The sequence below is a fragment of the Haemorhous mexicanus genome, chromosome 1 (assembly GCF_027477595.1).
Source record: "Haemorhous mexicanus isolate bHaeMex1 chromosome 1, bHaeMex1.pri, whole genome shotgun sequence".
Classification (NCBI taxonomy): domain Eukaryota; kingdom Metazoa; phylum Chordata; class Aves; order Passeriformes; family Fringillidae; genus Haemorhous; species Haemorhous mexicanus.
The window spans coordinates 148716220-148739085 of NC_082341.1; the positions used below are offsets into that span (position 1 = coordinate 148716220).

Below are 22866 nucleotides of genomic sequence, written 5' to 3' on the forward strand. Positions count from 1 at the left end.
GTCCCATATCCTATTACTAATTTTGCCTCTATCTTATAAACATGTTTTATGAGGAGTCATTCAGCTACAGAAACTCAGTCCAGTTGCTGCAGTAACTAGAGAAATATGCATTTGATCCCTGGTTTTTACTATGACTTCCTATTTGCTTCCAGGTAATTAACACTGCCATACCTCAATTCCTTATCTTATCTTCCTTCATGATAAGGCCAAACATTCAACACAAAGAGAAGGACTTTAGCCAGGTGTGTTGTCTTTGAATTCTGCTACAGCAAGAGCTGGTGAGGGTAGCAATGGATAAAGGCATAAGCACAGAAGAGGCTGTTTAGTGACTCTCCAGGCAGTCAGTGAAGATACTCTACGTGAAGCACACATGCAGAATACCTCCAAAATCTCTGCACTACATCACATTACAGACAGAAGCTGTTGAAGCAATACAGACTCCAAAAATCAGATACTGCACTCCTATCCAGCAAAGATACTCATGTTAAATTCTCATCCATCATCCTGAAAAATAATGGAAATTACTGTTTTACTGCTGAAAACTTAAGCTTCTTAAGCCTTTAAGTTAAGGCCCTACAGACAGTAAGAAGTTAACTAATCATTTGAGACAGTCCAGTATAATCTTGGACATAAACAGAAACTTCATCTGAAATACACATGTTATAGTTAAAAAAAAAAAAAATCTTTTATTAAGACTATTTTTAATTATAAAATCATTCAAGTGTTCCAAACTGCTGATCAAACTATCCTTTCACAAAGATAACAAAAATAATTTTTTAAAAAAAGGAAAAGATACACATGTTAAACAATGTGCTTGAGGGGAAAAAAGTTTCATCCAGATCAACCAACTTCAACACCGGCTACTGCTGGATTATCAGAGAGGAATGTCATAATATGTCCTGTAGTTAGAACTCACTTCTTAAAAAACAACACTGAACCTACACTGGGACAATTTCCTAAGATGAAAAATGAGCGTAAATGCACAATTTGCATTTTAGTAGGTGTATTTAATTTACAGAATAAGCTGCTCCCATGGAAGAAGCCTTCAAGCAAAAGAAATTTGTGCTTAGACCCTTAACAAGATCCACAAATTCTATCCTCTCTCATAAAACAGGAGTCTATAACAAGTCTATAGAACTAGTAAAGAATTAACCACACTGGGAAAAGTAAAAACAGCTTTTTGTTTTGCTAGTCAGCCAGACTATTCTCCGTGATCATGAACACCATGCTTATGACAAAACAGAGAAGTCATTAAGGAGTTCATGAGACCATGAAAAACATTCTCAAGAGCCAGGCAAGGAAACAATGATAGTTCAGAAAGGTGGCATTTATAACTCTGGTTCCATGTCACATTCCTAACAGATAGCAGAGGGCATGAGCAGCTAATGTTCCTCTGCGTACTCTGAAACCAGCAAATACAACATATCACAAGAGAAGATACAAAACCTGGAACTTCAGGCACACAGACCTTGCCCTAAAAGGTATCACATCCTGTTAATACCAGAATACTACAAGAACTAATTCACTGAGAAACCTCATTTTTGAGGCAGTTTCTGGAGCCCCATGTGCTGCCTTGGTGCACATACATGGCACCACAAGAGCAACACGTGGTAGGAAAATAAACTGTGAGGAAATAATGTCTTCCTTACCTTAGTACACACTACCAAAGTTTTGATTATCATAAGGAATTATCAAATAGTATTTTACAGACTTTTAGTTTTTTCCACCAAGCACTCTGCCTGGAATGGGAAAGAGCTGCTTCAGCACTCACTTATGTCAAGGATCACTGTTCCAAAAAGGTACATTGGGGTAGTGCCAAGCCATTGAAGCAGATTTATTTTAGAAAACAGAGCTATAACTTTACTACTAGACAATAAAAGCTACTGCTTAAAGGCAGTGATTCTCAACCCCCTTCCAACTGCAGCTCTTCCTACTTTTTGTCATAATAAGCCCGAACTCTGCCAGCCCAAAGGCAGAACGCTGATTTTACTTCCTCTGAGACGTGTGACTGCAAGAGCAGGGGAATGGCAAACAGGATCATTCCTCAGCACACAAACTCAAGCAGAATTACATCACACACAGAGCACACAGAAGTTCAAAAGATCCACAAGGTGAAAAGAAGTGTCCTTAAGACCAGATAGGGACAAAAAAGGGGTGGAGGAGAGGGACAGAAAAAGAGACACAGCCAGAAATCAGCCCACAGATGGCTATACCTGATACATTCTACTCTCCAGAATGCTGCTGTTGATGGAAACTTTCCACTATAGTTACTGCACTCTGGGCTCCCACAAAGCTGCTGTCTTGCACCCAAAAAAGAAGGACAGCTCTAGAATTTCTGGTTTAAATTGAATTAATATTTCATACCATCAATTTTATGACTGTCAAAGTTTTCCATTGCAAGTCCTAGTAAGTAAATAAAATGCTTAAATACAGGCTATACATTTCGCATCTTACACTACTTTAGATATTTACAATGGGAAAAAAACTACGAGGCAAAGAACCCTAAACTTCATGCACTCTTTACATAAAAACTGCTCTAAATCACACTCAGCTACATCAGCACTATTCCTAAGTTAACACAGAGAAACATGCTCCACAGAGGACAACAGAACAGTTTAGTGTTTTAACCCAAATCTATTGCTATCTTTCATCAGAAATCAGAGCACCACAAAAGCTTTCTTAACTATGAAATATTTTGAAAGCTTGAGTATTAATAATGCTTTAATACATTTATCTATTTATCTATGTGACTGTTTGTGACTTTGGATCTGCCATCAAGCTGCCTACTCCCTCACCCTCACCAGGCTTCCCTGGTGTGCAAGCATTGTTATCAGGCATATTCAAATCAGTAAAGCACTCAAGTGTTGCAACACAGTTTAAAGTCAACACCATAAACACCATTCCCAACATGCAAATTCATAGCTTTCAGCCTTCTCCTTAGTGTGCTGAAGAATAAAAAACTTACTTTTGGCCTGTTTACTCTTTAAAAATGCCTAGCTGGATGTTGTAATAGAAAATGAGCACTTCTGAAATGACTGACCCTTAAGACTTTGCTTCCGCTTTCAAAAATTCTAACCAAGTCTACTTTTCCCTATTTATAGAATTGCTACTCAGAGGCTAAAATAGACACTATTAAAAAGCAAGCAACTCCAGATCCACAGCTTAGTTAAGAAAGACAAAAAAAATGTCTTACAGCTATGTGAGGAGAAGAGACCAGGCTAAATAGTACAAGTCTGGGAGAAATCTCTGTATATGGAAGTAAGCCTCTGGGCAAATTATTCAAATATGAATAAACTTTGCACTTACCTGAGGGGAAAATGAAGAAGCATCTGCAGCTACCAGCCTTGTTCTTATAAATCTCTTAACTCAGAGCTGCTCCAAACATTAATTTTTACAGTTGTACTGTATCACAGTTAAGAGCAGGCAGGCTTTCAGCTTACCTCTGTAACTTGACTAAAAGGGGAAGTTAAGCAAGTTCCAGTATCAGTTCAGTCTAGATTAATGTACTTGTACTGTTAAAGATTCTTTAATTTACACTGTCTCTAGGTAGCTATAATTACAAAGAAATGCAGAAGAGTATTCTTAATTGGCAAAGAAGTCTTGACAGTTTGTTCTTTTCCATGGCAGAAAAGAGATAAAAATCAAGGAATGCCATTTCTAAGATGCTTTCATTGAGGAGATAGCATACAAACATTTAAGGTAATTTTGTGGTACATATATGAACAGGCAAAAGAAAAGGTTCAATACCTCCTTGGTGGTGAAGGGAGTCTCCCATTATATTCTAAACTACATACAAAACTAATATTAAACTGGCACAACTGTACAGAATTCAAAGGCAGGCATTAGGGCAATCAATCTCATGTTACTCCTGAATCACTCTGACAGTGAAGATTGCTTGTGACAAAGATCACAGGATTAAATTTATCTCCAAATTTTTATTTAAAGCATTTGCCTTCACAACTTTGATGGGAGGATATGCTATAAAAGGTATCTGAAAGACAGTAAGTGGCTCCTACCTTTAAGATCAGATCTGATGACAGAACAGAAAATGCCCAGTTCTCCTCCCAACAAAAATAAGGTTACTGGCCTGAATTACCAGCTTTTTCTTTCTTTGAAAAACATCTAAAAGCAGGAAGGATGCCAGAATTTCTTAGGACAGTTACAGACATAACCCATTCAGGTCCTCACAAGTAACTTGTCACTGACAACCATTTATTGAGATTGGATTAGTAAGAATTATTGCTACTTCTTTACAAGCCTGATACTGTCAGAGGAAACGCCTTGAGACAGAAGGTTTTGAGACTTAAAACCACTGAAATTGAAAATGAACATAATGAACTATAAACTCTGAACAGAACTACTACAAATTTATTTAGGCTGAGAAGGAGCAACTGGACAGAGGTAGTGGTAGGAGGCAATATTAACCACTTTATCACAAGCCTGCATTTTCTCCCAGGGGAGACAGGAAGACACATCTTTTATTGCTGTACTGCACAGAAAGGTTAGCTCTGAGAAAGCAGGAAATTTTAAAAAAATTATAAAAATCAGGAGGGGGAAGGCTGTCATGCCAGGAACACAGTTAAAGCCATGCTGTAAATGATGCAACTGCTTCAAGAAAGCAGCTGTAGTTATGGGTTATGTAGCAGCCTGCCTTTTCACCAAAGTCAAAATTCCACCAATGTTTATGATATAACAGAGGAGTTCTGCCTGTCAAGTACTTGCAGGATTTAATATCTGTATACACTTACACCTTTCCACCATCTAACCATTAAAAAGAATCTCAACTTTCTTGTTTACAGATTAGAGTTAAAACTGCAACTTTCATCAACCACATTTAATTCCAAAGGCATTGCCATTCACACCTATACTTCAGCCTAACTCCAATCCCAAGCACACACAGCCCTTGACACAAAAAGCATGACAGTCAGTCAACACGCTGCAGTCACATACCAAACAGATTGCAGTTTTACTTTTCATGTTTATTCAACACAATTCCTCCCAACTCCTAAGGATAAATCAAGGTTTCTTTCCCACTGGCTTTACTCTTTAAAGACTGCAACACCACAGAGACTGTCAGGTATCAGAAATTCCCCATAAAACTCAGCTCTGCCACCATGAACACTTACATAGCGAGATTGTCTTATCTTCTGAGTTTACACACCAGAGATTTATTATCAGTTGAGTTTTAGTTTGGTTTCTCTTCTCTTTTTTCTAACCTTCATACCTATCTAACCTATCTATTTTCTAACCTATCTTTCATACAGCTGAGCCTAGACCTCCTACTTAACCTCACTTCAAGCTGTATCATGGGAAGAAAAATACAGTCCATTCCCATGAGAGAGTTTTATACGTAGATGTCTGAAGTCAGGTCTAACCAAGTGGTGCTTAATGAATACTGAGATAAAAAGAAGAAAAAAGTATTTTTTCCTTGTACAACATGGATAACAGCAAAAAGAATTTGCTGTTATGTGTAATTTTTTTTTTTTTTTTTCATTTCCCCAGACACCTTTTACAGGACTCTGTCAGTTACTTAAACAGTAGCCAGCAAAATGTGCTGCTGTGCAGTTGGGACAGCCATCATCTCCTGCTCATCTTTACACACATGCTCAAAAAGCTGCTACTAAGCAATCAAAATCCTTGTAAGCTGGAAAAAAGTCACTTACAAATACTGCCAAATTATTGTTTCAGTTACATGCACAATTTATATCAGTTTTATACTAAGATACAGTTTAGAGTCTGTGTTTCTTTGAGAGTATGATACAACAACAAAGACTGTGATTCCCAATTTTATTTAAACAGAACAGTCTGTCAGCACTCTCCGTGAGACCAGTACTTAACACAAATTTGCTTTGAGACATCAGGTTAGTAAACCAAGGTCTTAAATAATGGCTACAGTGCAGAGACATGTCACATTTGGAACAGATTTCTGAAAGGATCTGAAGTACAGCATTGGTTTGAAAGAAATCTGATCCTGGAAGGACGTCCTGCTTAACTTCTTGGTAGGACTTATGTTTAGCATGAAATGGAAATCAACAAAATCTTGGATCTTAAGGATATTCCATAACTGCCAGCAGTACATATGCCTACAGTTTCCCAAGCTACTTTCCCTGGCAGCACAGAGAATATATAAAGCATGATAAGTATGAGTTAAACTCTAGCTTTCCTTGACAACATGTCATTGACTGCCTCTGATGGACTTCAGATTAGGCCAAACTGTTCATCATTTTTAGCTGGAGAAAAGTTCATTTCAATTCTCCCAGTTGAGAAAATTAAACTATGTGTTTATGCTTTCTTAATAGTAAAGGAGGGCAAAAGCTACACAACAGATCAAAACATTCACAAGACAAAAAATTAACTTGCTTTAAGTTGTTTTTTTTTTGATTCTGAACTACTTGACAGAACAGAAACAGAACTCAGACCATGAATGCATAAGGCAAAATCAACACACATCAGCAGTTCAGAGAAACATCTCAAAACAGATTTTCCCAAGCCATCACTTCCTGCCAAGAAGCACAGAATCAGAATGGCTTGGGTTGGAACAGATTTTTAAAGATCATCTAGTCCAACACCCTGCCATGGGCAGGGACATCTCCTACTCAGTCAGCTTGCTCAGACCTGCCCCTGAATGTTACCAGGGATGGGGCATTTACTGCCTCCCTGGACAACCTGTGCTGGTGTTTCATTACTCTCATTGCAGAACATTTCTCCCTTAGTCTAAATCTGGCCTCTTTTAGTTTAAAACCATTGGTCTTGTGCTAGTGCAACAGGCCCATGTTGAAAGTCTGGCCCCATCTGTCTCACAAGTTCTCTCTGGGTGCTGGAAAGTGCTCTAAGGTCTCCCCAGGGCCTTCTCTTCTCCAGGCTGAACGACCTCAGCTCCTTCCACCTGCCTTTAGAGAAAAAGAGTTTCATCCCTCTGATTGTTTTTGTGGGCCTCTTCTGCAGTCACTCCAACAGGTCCATGTCTTGGCTGGGCTGAGGATTCCTGAGCAGGACACAGTATCCCACATGAGGTCTCATGAGAGCAGAGCAGGCGGACAGAACCACCTCCCCTGACCTGGTGGCTCTGCTGTTGGGGATGCAGCCCTGGACACTTTGGCTCTGGGATGCAGGTGCCCATTGATGGCTCATGTTGAGCTTCTCATCCACCAACACCCCCAAGTCTTTCTCTCAGGGCTGCTCTGAACCCCTCCATTCCCCAGCCTGCATTGATACCAGGGCTTGCCTGGACCCAGGTTCCAGACCTTGCCCTTGTCATTGTTGAAACTCATGCTGCTCTGGGCAGCAACATACTCAGACACTGTGCTGCCCTCCACATCCAAGCTATTGGAAACCCAGCAGGAGACCTTCCACTGCCCAGAGAGATGTACTGGATTGCTTCTTGGTCAGCCAGGATGGTCCAAGGAATGTCCCCATGGGACTGGCTCTGGCAAAGGCATCTCCCACCACAGCAGTGGCTTGATCTCACTGCCCAGAGCTGCTCACTGCTGACTAAAGCATCCCTGACACCTCCCACACTGACCTGAGCCTCAAGCAATTCAATACCCCGAGGACAGAACCCCAGGAGATGTGATGGGGTGTAGAGACAGCCTTGTCACTGACTCAGCCTGACAGCTGGAGAAGAGTGGGGAGAAAGCATAAAACACCTTTCCAAAACCACACGGGAAGTGCAGGGCTCCCTCAGCCAGCACTGGGGTGGGGGAATCAAACCCACCCAGCAGTAAGATGGAGCTTGAGGGGCTGGGGATGGGTAAGAGGCTGTGGTGTAGTGGGAAGTTGGTTGTGCTATTTCATCTAAGTTTTTGCTTCACCTTTACTCTTCATTTTGTCATGTAGCATGCTGAACTACATGCAGGCTATTAATGTCAGAAAAAAGCAAAGCCACCAAAATAGCTACAGAAAGTCAGTTTACACAATATTTTAACTACTAACAGGAATCACTACAACTAAAAACCCTGAACTACATCTGATAGCAGAAAAATCCTAGTTTCATGCAGCAATACCCATCAAGTTCTGTTTCATGCAGATCAGTATCAACAATTCTGTTTTTATAGTATTCTCACAAAATAAAGAAAACACTACTGGCATGAAAAAGAAATACAGGACTATCTTTATATAGAATTATAAAATTCCATACTAAACGATACTAACAGGGTAAGTGCAGCTCTGTTTGAAAATTACAGTAGCTGTTAATCTCTTACTGCCCTTCTCTCCCTTCACTTTTAGCACTGTTACCACCACACAAACCAAAGAGGGAGAACTTGCTTCTTTTCCATTCAGCAGGTTAACCTGCTCCTCCAATTGAAGCTTAACCCAGTCACAAAATTTGGATTTGCAGAGAAGAAATGCAAACAAGTTGACTGATGCCAGTATGTAGGTGATGAGGGGTTTGATTAGAGCCCCACACCAGCAGCTTTAGAAAATCACCTTCCACCCTGAAAAGTGATACATGAATAATCATTCAGCATCTTTTGTAATGAAGACTACCACAGGAATGATATGAAATTCTCACTTAGGGCTACTTCAGAAACAGCTCTCAAGGTACAAGATTTTGTATCTAGTGGCCTTTAGCAACAAAAGGTGATTGGTTTCCCTCTCTATTCTATGGTGTCAAAAACATCTCACAATCAGTATCACAACAGCAATACCACTAGCTTTTTATTGCATTGATTTTCAGCACTGATACAAGAATATGTAGACATCTTCCTATTTTTACAAAAATTATAAATTCAAGCATTACTTAAATCTGAATATCCTCATTGTAATGAGATTTTTTTCATGGAAAATCCTTTCTTTGTCTCAATACTTGCTAAAATACTAAGACAAAGAAAAGCCCTGAATTTTCTCTTTAAATGTTAAAGGACCTTGATACTGAGCACAGACTATTACCCATTACACTCACATGTAATAAATGCAAATGGGTTTTTTTTGCAATGTATAAACAGTCAAAATGATTCACACGAAGTACTCACCTAGTCCAACAGCAGGTATTTAGGGAAATATCCCTGGGACTACTTCAGAGGTAATGCAAAAACTGCCTGAACTACAAGTTACCCCTGCACATTTGATATGAACACCTTCAGCCTCTCCAGCCAACAGTGACAGCAAGTGCCACAGCCCAGTTAGGTACTGTATGAGGGGAGGGAGAAAAAACAGCCTGATTTATTTTACAGATATTGCCTGATAGTTGGGTGCCAACTTCCAGTGTTGTGAAGAAAAGTTCCTGATTCTGTCAGCCAGAGCTATATCATTTATTAAATATATCTTCACAACACTGCCTTTCAATTTCCTTAAAATCAAGGTCTAAGGTATTCAGTTTAGTTAACTACATTTACATGCTACATTTACATTAAACTACATTTACAGTAAACTACATTTACACCTTACACATTGGCTAGGTCTATAACCAGCTTATACAAAAAGCAGACATATATGTTAGTTTGCTAGCCAAGAAACTAGGTCAGCCATTTACTGAAATCCATGCAGACACAACCTCTGCAAACAAGCAGAAAAAGGCAGTGATGGTATGGTAGGGTTTTGTTTGGTTCATTCGGACTCTTCAGCCTCTATTAGGACAAGACCGATCTACAGAAGCTTCAAGGAATTTCTTTAATCTATTCCTAAAGCCCTGGATGACTGTACTTTTTTAAATGGCACCTAAACAGATCATTAATCCAACACTGAGCCCACAAGGTTGCAGCTTTACCAAAGTCCATCTTCTGCCACCTGTTCTCCTTCCATCTCAAGTCACTGAAGGTCTCCCCTTGTTCACTCACCCTGTAGCTCCAGCTGGCGCACAGCAGACCAAGAGCAAGAAGGTAGTGCAAAAGTCCTGGATCAGCCATCCACCAGGTCTCAGCTGCCTCCCAAATACTTGTTCCTACTACCAGAGTACTGGGAATCACCACTGGCCTCAGCTGCCATGAGAAACTGCTTGTACAGTTGTGCAAGTCTCTCCCCTGGCTCAGAGGAAGCACCAGTCATGATTTGTGCTGACTTTTTTTAGGTTTTTTTTTCTTGGTTTTTTATTTATTATAAAACTTTACTTCAGTACATTGCCCATCCCAGCAGTCAGGGGAAAACAAAACCAGTTACAAAAATGCCATGAAGAAAGTATCTTTCCTGGGACTATGGACTATGTTAAAAAAGTGGAATAAACAAAGACATCTTCTGTTCCTTAGCTAGCATACTGTTCTAGACAAACAAAACAACCATAAAACAAGAAATTTAATATTTATGATAGCAACCTCGGTTTCTAAATTTGTATTGAATGAAAATTTATTTTGGAACAACAGATGACAGGAATAATCATATTCAGACCTCTTAAGTGACAAAATGGTTAAAGTATCTATAAAAATGGAGAACCAGCAGTATGATCATCCTCCTATCCACACTTCGCCTGTTTGCACACCTTAATCCACCACCTCAAACTCTCCTCTCATACCAGCAAGGATACAGAGCATTTTGTTCCCATAACCAAAAAACATGGGGAAGGAAGAATGGGATTTGATATACCTTTGGACTGAGATGATTTAAATGAGAGGGTAGGTTACTATTGTTGTAGTGACACACAAGATGTCATTACATGCAGTGTCTTTCCCATGAAGCCAGAACACACACACTGCCATGCTCAGTACAGCAGCTCTACAGTTATACAGCAACAATACAGAGACCCCTGCAAAGGTCTGCTGTAAGTTCAGAACAGGAGAGCAGCCTACATTTCATGTTTCCTTCCTTCTGCAAGGTTGAGTCACATCCTCAGGTCTCCTTTTAGAAAGCTAAAAAAACCATGGTAAAAGAAAAAAAAAAATAAATCCTTTAACAGAAAAGCCTTGCATTCAGGGGGAGATATAGAACTGCCAAAGGCCACAGCTCAATTCTTTGGCTCATCTTCTGCTGTGTCAGACAAGAGAAGTGCACACCTTTCTTCCTGTTCAAAGCAAAACCTGATGCTCTTCACAGCCAGACAACTTTCTCAAAGGATTTCCAAGATAAATGAAAGGCGTTAACATTTATGAGTGAATAATGCAGACAAATTCCTCATTTGGAATACAAATTACTCTATTTACTGCATTTAAAATAAAAATTAAAAAAAAAAACAAACCCAACCACCATGGGAGAAACCAGACAGTTCAACTATAAAGACAAAGCCTTTTTACACAACAAGTTCAAAAGTATAAAATTAAGATCTGAATTTATTTCCTTTGCTCTCTCTAGCAATTTAAATAAAATATTTTAAGCCAGGACTGCCAGAGATGAAACAATTCTTTCCTTACTTACTGTGCTCTACCAACAGCAACACCATTGGGCTAACATGGGTAAGTTCACTGGTTAAAACTACTACAAGCCCACAAGTTGTTCATTTGAAGTCTGGACCAGTTTCACAAGCCTGTTTTGTGTGTCCCAACCAGCACACAGGCTGGGGCAAGCAGAACTGTGAACTTCGCTAAGTCCAAGCTTTAGATGACTACTTCTGTTTATGCAATAGACAACTACAGTTCTTTTCATCACACTGAAATAGATGGACCTTTTCAAATCACCTACCCTGCACATCTGTATGACAAGAACAATTAAGCAACTGGGATTAGAGCATCTCACTGAACAAAAACAGAACAAAAAAAAAAAAACAATCAACCAAACAAAAAAATCTCAGATCAGCTGGTAGAGCTGTTTCTATTGCATACTCAATCTACTGAATTCTAAAAAAATTATTTGCATATCCCAGAGTATTTAATATCATGTGTTTAAATATATATTTTATATTGATGTAGTATATTTACAAGTATTATGTAACAGAATATGCATAGTGAGTCAAAGCTGTTCCGTGAGACAAATGCAAATACAATCATTTTCCTATAAATATGATAAGCAGATAGAACAGATCCCCTATTACCAGGCAAATAGACTAGATAACACATTTCCATCTTTTCTGTTCTGGGTAAGTCAAAGGTAACAATATTACTGTTTCAATCTTTATATGTGCTGCAGTTTTTTATAAACAAAGGTTAGATAAAATACATGTAAGTCAATAGCAAGAGGTGCACATTTCATTAACATGGGATAGTTCTGGGGCTGAACCTCCACAAGTGTTTTCCAAAAAAATTTCTTTGAAGTGTAGCTAGCTATTAAAACAACAATGCAGCATGTCTCAAAACCATGACCATACTACTTCTATTTAAAGATTAAATCAGTCCCACTTCACAAGGTACAGAGAGTTAACTACTTATCACAGGTGCTACAGGACAAGGAGGAACTATCACTAAGTTTCCAGGCTGAGGTCAGAGCTCCTGTGCCAAACTTCACCTACAGGCTTCTTTTTGTAAGTAACCTACAAAATTTGGAGGAGGAAGGATATTGACTCGACCTGTCTAAGAAAAAAAAAACCTACCGTTTTCAAACTTGCTCAAGAAAAACAACAAAGGCCAAGACAGATTTTTAGAATTCCTGCATAAATGCATTCCAGTGTAAAATCTCAGACAGCAGATGCTGAATTTAGTTCTTCACAAATGATATTAGAAAAGTTTGAAGTATTGACCTTGAAGATCAGTTTCACTGAAAAAGTAATTTTTTTTTTTCCCCTGGAAGCACTGCTTTGGAAAAGAGTAGTGTCTCAAGGCTCCTCACAAAGAAGAAAAGTTTGCTTCTGCACTATAAACTTTACCCAGACCCAAAAGGAGTATTGTCAGAAATGCAAAGAAGACTACTACAGTCTGCCCCAATTACAAGTACTGAGAAACCCTGAGAACCAGCATAAAGGAAGACAGGAAAAAAAAAAAAAAAAAAAAAAGAAAGGAAGCCATGTCCTATTCAACAAGCCATCCCCAATTCCAAATCACAGTTCAAAGAAAACCTCTCTGGACTCCTGGCCTGATGGCCCTGAAGGCAGAACTGATAAACAGGTTCTCCATCAAGAGCAGGGGGCTTGGCACTAGGTGATCTTTAAGGTCCCTTCCAACCCAAACCATTCTATGGTTCTATGAAAAATTCAAAAAACTTCCTTTTCAGGCAGTTCTAGCCTCAGCTTTGTAGAGATGATTACAAATATTAATGCTAAACAAACAAAGCAGTAGGATAACAACCAGACCTACTGTACTACTCAATTAGACTCAACTAATAGCTCTTTTTAAGTTACTCTAAACTTTCTGGTACAGGAGCATTCAGGGGAAGCATAAAGCAGAGAAAAGTATGGCTGGTAAGAGCAAAGGAAAACACAAAGAATGCTATCTATGTCAGATATTTCCTGAAGTACAAGCAAGAAGAGCCTTTTATGTAAGTGCTAAATAAAAGATGATAAGGACAGAGCAGTGAGAGTGAAACTATCTGAGCAGATGTAAAACAAGAGCATGAACCCCACCTTCCAGTTACTTCTATTACAGCACTGCAGGCAGGACACAGCCTCCACATTTCCGCTAGGAGCCAGCCCTGCAAGAGCAGCCTCAGCAATTTCTGAGGCAGAGCACAGCTGACAGCAGTAAGGCAGAGATGATGTTACACACAATAACCGCCTGATAAGAGAGAAAATACGTTTATGAGGTGCCCTCCTGCAGTGAAGGGCAGCAGATGAAGTGTAGAAATTCATACTCTGGGACTGCCTAAGGCAAGGAGGAAAAAAAAAAAAACCTTAAATAAATCAGCTTTAAATCAAGAAAAAAAGACACACAACACAAGTACTTCAAAGAATTAGGGTATTTATAAAGCCCTATGATGACTGCTCAGACATATCGAACAAGGCTTTCACTCACTGTCTTCAATTTTCTTCTGACTCTGGACTTTCAAAAAGTTGTAGCATAAGACAGAGCACTGTCCTTGAAAAGAGATACACTGAAGTACCAACATAAAATAGCTTATCTTTCTCATTATTAAGTTATGAAGAAATATCTTGAACTGTGAAATGAACTTGGCGCTCATTTGCAACACATGACAAAAACAACACACCAATCCTTTTGTGGAGAAAAACATTTTACCAAGTAAATACATTTGGTTGTTTTTTTTTTGTTGGGCTTTTTTTTTTTTTTTCAAACACTGATTCAGAACCAGGAAATAGACCATTTCTAAGCACAACAACTGTGCTTTTCATTTTAAAGAAAGCATTTGACTTTCACCTTTTTTTTTTTTTTTTAACATGCCAAATTACTAAGACCAAAGATGACATGTTCTCTGAGGAAGTAAAAGCCATGTAACTGTGGAAGCTAAACACAAATTACTGGAACTTAGTGAGTGACTTTTAGTTCCTTCACTGAAGCTATGGCATATACATCAAAACCACAAAATTATGCAGTACTGAAGCATTCTGGCAGTGTTGTAAATCCAACACACTGTGAGAAATTGAACTTCACTGTACATAGCATTTTTTATTTCCTGACAACTGTCAGCAACACAAAATGCCCTGATGAGGGAGTGTGTGCATGCCTGTCCCCTGGCAGGGAGGACCTGCCCTCAACAGATGGAACATGAGCATAAGCAAAGGCTGTATCACTTGTACACCAAAATAGGGGCTTAAAAATCACTGAAGTATTTTGACCAGCAATTAAAATATTAGTTTCCTAAAAGTACATGTGGGTTCTACATCAGCTCAAATTTGCTTTAGATATAAACTGCCCTGCTTGAGTAGTGTCTTGAGACAGAATCCAGCTAACTATCTGCACAGTGTGCAGACACACCAAGCAATGGGTGCACGTGTGGTGTTACAGATTTATACAGACACAAAACTCTATGCACACGGAGAGTAATCAAGATACAAACTACATCACTTTCTTGCATTCCATACTCTGGAGACAGATGGCTTTTGACTTGCTTTTTTTCATTAGGTTGGTTGTTTTTTTCCCCCTTTGAAAATAAAGTTTTATCATGACTGAACTTCCTTTTCTTACTAGGGCTGCTACTCCAGCTCTCTCCTGACTCACCCACACGTAGCTGTGCTTCAGCATGTTGCAGTTCGTGTTCTTTTATAAAGTGTCACTACAATTCTTACTTGAACTGGAGAGACTTAAATTGAATAAATCCACCCACAGAGGTAGAGGTGGGCAGAGCTGACAGATCACATAACTAAACACACAAAAAGCCTACATAAGGCCAGAAACAGCAGCTGGGTTCTAATTGTTTAAAATCTTTGTTTATGTGTCCTCTTCCACATTAAAGTACCTCAGGATTGAAGACCAATGTTTGTCACATTCCCAGTATCACATCAGAAGCCAGCTGTGCTTCTAAGAAACCCAGATTGACTCTTGAGATCAAAAGCACTTCCCATGGTCATTCCCTTCTCTAACCTAAGACTGAAGAGAGATTTGCTACCAATGAATGCCACGCTTTCAAGAGAGAGCAAGTTTCCACCAAATTTATTCTATAGCAGAAGTAGTTCTAGTTCTCCAAGCTGAAAAGCTGGTCAGCCAAATATTAACTGAACATAAGCCAATATAAGAAAAGGCAAAACACCAGCAGAGGCTACTGGTCTTTTCTTTACCAAGGAATAAACACTTATTCCTTTTTTTTCTTTCTTTTTAACTATATAGTTTTCTAACCAGAATGAACTTAATTAATAGTATTTCTCTTTTGAAAAAGAAGCTTCCAAGAAAACTGAGTGATGAGTGATTCAAAATAAAAATAAATTTAAAAAATTTAAAAACCCACACAAACAAACCAAAAACCCCAAGAGGGTAGCAAAAGCTTTTTTTACCACTCCTTCTACTGACAGAAGAAACAGCAGCTTTATACTTCTTACATTGGTTGATACAGTTTCATTTCTATAGAGAAACTAAGGAAGCCACAAGGGTCTCCAAAACAGAAAGAACCTATGAGTGCAGTGGTGACAGCAGGACAGAACTGTCTGCCAAATTAAACAGATAAGCTGAGCAATGTGGACAACTGAGAGACTCCCACCTGAAAAAGAAAAAACAGCTCATCCCTCCTTCCCTCACCATGAAGCAGAGAAAGGAATTCATTGCCCACAACTCTGTTAATAAGGCTGCAACAGCACTTCAACTTCTCCATAACACTTAAACACCAAGTAGGTGTCTTTTCACAACATGTGCCGGTTTGGCCCTAGAGCTCTGTGAATACAGCACAGAGAAGGAATGCATCAATACCCAATGCTTCAAGGAGCTACTAACACCAGAGTACAAATTCTCCAGAGTCCCGCAATGCTGGAATTAACACTTCCTCATTTCTCTCAGCAAGCAACATAGTTACAAAAGAAGAAACTAGAAACAACTTTGCCTTTTTGAATAGCCATGTCCCACTGCTGCAATAACCAGGATCCAGAGCAGCGCCTTGTTCTCCGATTCGATTAGGGCAGCAACATGCCCAAAGAGACCACAAACACAAGAAAAGAAGCGTGACGTTGGAATTCATTTTAAAAGGGAATCATAGTAAGAGAAAAGTAGCAAGTTCTATAGGGATGTGGCTGCAATACGTAAAGCAGTCAAAAAAAGAGTCAGGTTACAGTCATCTCTAACCATGCATGCAAAACTAACTGAACTTCTCTGTGCCTTCGCTCCTCGTGTAAAATAGGAAGCAAACTACTTCCTCTTCTCACTAGACCATTCTGACAATAAATAACTTTACAGAAAGCAGCACCACTGTCCATGAGGAAATTAATTGCTTCTCTGGAGCAATCTAGCAAGAGCACGGTGCAGTCTAAAGCAATGAAGACATACTATTGAACACTGTGTTGACAGAACTAGTACCAGACACTTGGGGTGATGAAGCAAGGTACTAATGGAAGAAATGGCCTACAAATATGTATTCCTGGTTGCCTGCTTTCTGCAACTTCTGGACTTTTTGAGCACTTCTTTGCAGCCAAATAGTATAAATTCTTAACTAGAAGATGAGCCCAGAAAATTCTTGTAACTACATAGCTCATGACCAGAATCAGAACCATTTGCTCACAACACCAGTTTTTACCACTCAGAGATACATATTAAGCTAAAGTGGTAAAGACACATTGGCTACTAATGGCAATGAACAAAATTCTGTTTATTTCACTGTAGTACCTTCCTTACAGATTTTCTAACTCTACTTTTGCCTTCACAAGTTCCTTGTCCAACAGACCTCTCTGCCTTCTTTACAAAATCCTAGCTTCTACCCTTACTACTCCTGTCCACTTTTCCCTGCCCATCAGCTCTCTTTTACGTATTTTCTTTGTCCAGCAAGTCCTCACTTTCCTTGATGTCCCCAAGATGCTGTGTGAGAGGCAGCATCATTCCTACACACTCCCTCAGTACTGACCAATATTTTCCACACAGCCAAAGAGCTCACAACCCAATCTCTCTGCTAGATTGTCATGAACCTGGGCCTAACTCAGTCCCAGGTTCTAATTAATATTCTTCCCTGCTTTCAACTCAAAGCAAGTTGCTCCTCCTCCTAGTTAATTGCCATCTCTCCTTACCTCAGCTGTCCTCTCCATCCAAACCCATTTCTTCTTCCATGCTGCCTGCCTGGATACATGTTTATTAGAGCATGAGTTTTCATAGGACTGTAATGGGGTCAAACTGAGGCCCATTCTGGACTAGGGACAGGGAGAAAAGCAAAGCTAGAGGCATCAGCCCTGCAAAACCACTCTGCTCTAAAGCAGAGGCACACTGGAGTTATTTGAAGAGCTGTCAAATTTTAAGGCTCCCATTACAACATCTGTTCCCAAGCTTCACTTTTGGCAGTTACCGAAGTCATTTGACTGAAATTCCTTTGAAAACCTGACATAATATTAACATCAATATTATGACACATTCAAAATACTAGGTCTTAATCAATAGTGTCTTACACTGCCATTTACTAGACTCTACAGCCAGTCACAACTACAGTGAGTCTCCTACTGGGACACAATTCTACCCCACGTTTATTAATAAGCCAGTTACAGAATAATGGTGAATTTCCCCATAAAAACTTTGAACACTGCTAAAACCGTAAACTTCAGAAAAGATAAGAAAACAACTTGGGCTTTGTTTAACTAGTTGAAAGTTCTTGTAGGATTGCCCTCCAAACTTCAAGGTTCTTCAACTAGATTCCGTTATTCTGCTACTCCTGCTAAGAAATTATTTCTGAATTAATTAGCTCCAAACTCTGAGATGCAAAGGTAAGAACAGATAAAGCATTTACTGTTTTAGTGCTTAAGAGAACATGACTTCAGTCAGTTATACATGGGAAGCAAAGTAGCCATAGCAAAAAATTTCAAAACCATCATTACAATTCAATTGCCCGTTCAGCTGACAAATCCACATCTCCCCACACAGAAGCAGGAAATCTAAACTCCGAATCAATTAACTGCTTCCATAAGCAGCCCTTACACAATGCTCTCTCTTGTCTGTATGATCTTCATTTATGTAAAAGGTCAGCAATTTTATCTTTGAAGTGAAGCCTCATGGAGTCTAGTGGTTACTTATTTCACTTCCACCTTTAAAGGGAACAGTTTCAAGTAACCATATGTCTCAGCACATAAAAGGTGCAAATACAACAAGAAATTAACTGTCTTTTCATGCCCAGAATGCACTTTGCCTAAGAATTTTCACTTTCAAGGACACTAAACAGGAAGGTTTCATTTAAACAACAAATCCCTCCCCTCCCCAAAAAATACCCAAAAAACTAAACAAACAAACAAACAAACAAAAACCCCACCCACAAAACAACAAAAAACTCTGCTATGATTACATTTCTTATTAATTCTTATAGCTTTTTTTTTTCTCCAGAATAACAGTGCTAGAATTCAGAAGACTGTCTGGCTTTTGGTGTTTTTTTTTTTTTAATTCAGTAGAGGGTCAAACTGATTTGTACATCAGAGGCTGAAACAAACACCTTTGTTGTGCAACACAAAAAGGCAAGAAATCCGTTTCCCTAAAGATGTTACCCTCAAGACTGCTGTAATAAAAAGGAGAGCGAGCCATCATCCAGTGCCACACCTGACTAGGAGAATACGCAATTAGATCTAACTTTTGAAGTTATTCAACTGCTACAGCCACTAGACACAGAAACGGGGCTTTCCAGTCTTCTAATTTACAACTAGGGCTCCTAGGAACTCATCTATTACCTTGTGTAGTACACCAGAAAAAGTTACTCACGCTAACACTCCATTTAATTTAATCATCCAGGACTGAAGGAGAACCAGAATTGCCTCATGGCTGAATTTAAGAGTCTTTTGAACTACGCCAGTTAAACAGAATTTGCTCACAGAACTGCCTCCTGCTGCCGGGGAACATTTAAGCCCTGTAGTCTGAAGTAAAAAGTGCTTTTAAAATGTATCTAGGACAGTGTTCTGCTGCACTTTCTTATATATAAAGTGATTACCAATATAATTTTTTTTTTTTTGCCTGGTGGACACCAATTTCAGGTAAAGCATTTGCTGATGGAATCAGCCTCCCAGATAAACGTATTAACTGCCTACAGGATCAAGCTTTAGGTTTTGGTGTGGGTGGCAGACAGAAGGCCTGTTTTGCAAGGCATGCTATTTCTGTAGCTACAGCCACACCAAACTGAACGCACTCGAATCTCACAAGCTAAGCTGTCCCAGACCCAGTCACACTATTTGCACAGGGACCACCTGGGAATCCCAAGTGCTGTACGTATAAGCCAGAGAATCAGTCCAACACTTAGTAAACAAGACCACAAACTATACAGCATTTTCACTGAACAAGAGTAGAAGAATAAAAATATAACCTCCCTTACAAACCTTATTACAGAAAACTAGTTTTACACACTTTAAGATTGTACATAAGTACAATCTCCTCATTTCAGAGATATTTAGTCCCCAATTTTTCCTACAGTCCTGCAATGATTTCATGTAGTAGGAAAAAAAATTGGCAGGTTTGGTCAGTCAGATACCATTCCCCAAATGCAGCATCAGAACTTTAGGTTAGTGCAAAGAAGGTAAAAACAGCCTTTCCCAAGACACACAAATTAGTCAACACTTTAGGTAATGACATTAGTCTAGGTACTAGAATCATAAAAATTCTTTTTCTAGGTGTTGAAAAAGCAATCCTAAAGAACATTCAAAGATAATAAGTCTGGAACCAAAAATACTTTTACATATCAATTACATGAACAACATTAACATTGCCAGAGTTAACCAGAAATCAATTACTAAACATTTCATCAATATCACCATATTCAAGTGCAACATGAATGAAGAGGGCAACATAACCAGACAACAAAGGTTGTAACAACAGATCTGAGTTCATAAGCCACATAAACATACTGAGCAGGACAGGGTCAGTCCTTACCTCACAACCATAGCTGTCTTACAACTATCCTGAAATTCAAATGATCATGAGTGAAAGGCCAAAGAATGCATCATTTTCCCTACACCTTTCAATTATATTTCGCTTGTAACTAGTTTCACCGTTTCCACAGTGAAGGTACTCTCTGTACATCAGGCTTTCACGTCACAGGGAGGACAAAATGCCATTTCGAAAAAGCAGAATGCAATTAAAACCACAGGGTATGGGGAACACAGGAGAAAGTGCTGCAGCTAAAAATACTTTCAGCTTTACCTAGTCAATTCTAAAACTGCTCATTGTTTGTCATTGGTTTCTGTTAAGCTCTGCTGTTTATATGATTGCAATACATGTATCCCCAGTAAGTACTGGAACTGCAAATGTAAAACAGTGCCTATGTAAGAGCCTATTGCTCTCAGCAAATTTCAGACAGTTGGAAACACTCTGCCAGCTGCAGCAGCCAACTTGTGGCACTCGAGAGAACATTCCTGAATCACAGATGGGGGAAACTGAGGTGATTTTATAAGAGATCCTGAAATTAAAGGCAATCAAGTAAGTCCCTGTCTTTGTAAACATGAAGAGAATTGCAGATTTCTCTACATTGGATAGAGGAGTTAAATTTTCTGCGATCACAAGGAAGAAAATACTGATATTCCTTAGTAAAGTTTATATAGCCATAGATTAATAATAAAGGAAAACTTAAGAGGTGTGCAAGAGGACCATCCATTTACTTATAGTGCTCTCGATATATGCATACAAATGGGAGTAGAAAAGACATCAAATGGTACAAATGGCCAACATTAACAGCTGGAAAATTATTTTAAATAATTCTTACCCTGCCTAACTGAGGCATGTAATTCAGGTGCCACAGCTAGTAAGCAGGGACAATGCTTCAGGATCCCCAGTGCTTAACTTTCCAATCCAAGCAGAGCTGCCTTCATATCCCCAGTGCCCACACTCCCATCACCTCTGAGGCCATGTTGACGGACTGGAGGGATTCAGGTAGACCAAAATGACTACCAAGATGACTCTCTGCATCCTGGTTCTAAGCACAGGAGTTGGCACTGACGTTCAAGCCTTGTGTGGATTCAGCACATATATTCACATGAGCTGTATGCCTTGCCTGTAGCACATTTGCCTGACAGCTGATAATCCATGAGATGCAGTTTGACAACACTCAAAATATTTCAGCTTTGAAGATGTATTTTCAAACATTTTTATGACGAACATGTCTCATAAAACTGATTTGTAATGTACTTCAGGGTAGTTAACATCACCTTAACGAACAGGAGTAATTCTTCTCAACTTACGCCCATCTACATCAAAGACAGAAACTCTTGGTATCATCAAAGAGAACAAGCCTGTAGGTAGGACAGGCAAAGGTGACAACCTTGACTTACACTAGCGCCATCATCTCCTAAAAATCACCAACCAAATGAACTACAACAGCCACACACAAACCTGCTTAAAAAGCAAATTCAACTCCTTGCACACAGGCTTTAATTTCGCCTGTCTCCACTATGTCAAGGTACGCATTGGTTCCATCTATGCCCCCAGCTGGCAGGCAGGAACAAGAAAAAGGAGACTGCAGGCTGTTTGTGAGTCTGTATTCTCCAAGATACACAGCAAGAGGGAAAAAAAATCTGCATTTATGTTTACCATGCCAAAGCAGCTGCAGAAATCCAAAGTGGCCCCTACATATGCTTTTCCAAATGACAGAGACAATTTCTATTACTGTATTACTCAATAATTCAGTAGTTTGCAATACAAATATTCCCTGCCCTTCTGCCTCTTTACAGTATTAATTCCAAGTGTTTAGTAAGCACTGTTAGAGGACTGGTGACAGACACCTTAAGGTGCCCCCATAAGTGTCTTTAAACTACTGCATTCAATTAATTTAACAATCGATTCATTTGGAAATATATATAACTACTGCTAGACACAATAAAAAATTGCTTCCTTTTTTCTCTTTATCAAGAGAAAGACTCACACAAAACCCAGATTAAGGGACAGGATAGTTTTGTATGCAAGAAGAGAACTGGCTGACACCAGGTTTCCACAGCCAGGGCAGGGAAGGTTGTCACAGGAAGAGGCAGAGACTTTCAGAAGACAAACTCTTCTATAATCTGTCCCCTCAGGTGGCCCCAGCTAAACTGCAAACAAGGAAGAAAATCTAGAGCACCTGATGACAAATGGAAGTTGTATAACAGATGGGATCACATTCATTCCTTACTTTCATATAATCGTGGTACTTCTTGACAGGGACATTTTAAAACAATCCTGGGATCATTTCTTCCACAGCCCCTGCTCGCAGACAGCTAATACATGCAATAAGAAATCTGACAGTCTGACTGGGATAAAAAGCTATCTTCTCTCCTACTCAAAACTTCTGTTTCAACAATAGAATACTCTCTGTATGCCAGGCAAGAAACAATCCAACTTCATGTAACAGCAGTATCTTATTCAAGTGGTTTAGGATTTTGCTGATAAACTTGCCACACAGAACCAGAGATACATTCTGCAAAGCAACACACCTTGCTGAACAAAGATATTTGTCAGGGGGAAACTTTTAAGTTTGAATCCGTGTTCCAGCCTTGACAACAGTAATCGCAGGCTGCCCAACACACAACCTACAACAGAAAATGCTGATTAACTAAAAGCTGTATTT

At 39.3% G+C, this 22866-nt stretch overlaps 1 protein-coding gene across 7 annotated transcripts in view; it reads right to left on the bottom strand.

Moving 5' to 3' along the window:
* Window positions 1-22866, bottom strand: part of CYRIB (CYFIP related Rac1 interactor B) — a 96822-nt gene that overhangs the window by 51609 nt on the left and 22347 nt on the right. For 2 of the 7 annotated variants that reach the window (XM_059867122.1, XM_059867148.1), the window contains exon 1: window positions 22733-22752. The exons of the other annotated variants lie outside the window; for them this stretch is intronic. The gene's annotated coding sequence lies outside the window, so the exon portion shown is untranslated. Of the gene's footprint in view, window positions 1-22732; window positions 22753-22866 lie in introns of those variants that run through there. 7 annotated transcript variants of the gene reach the window in all.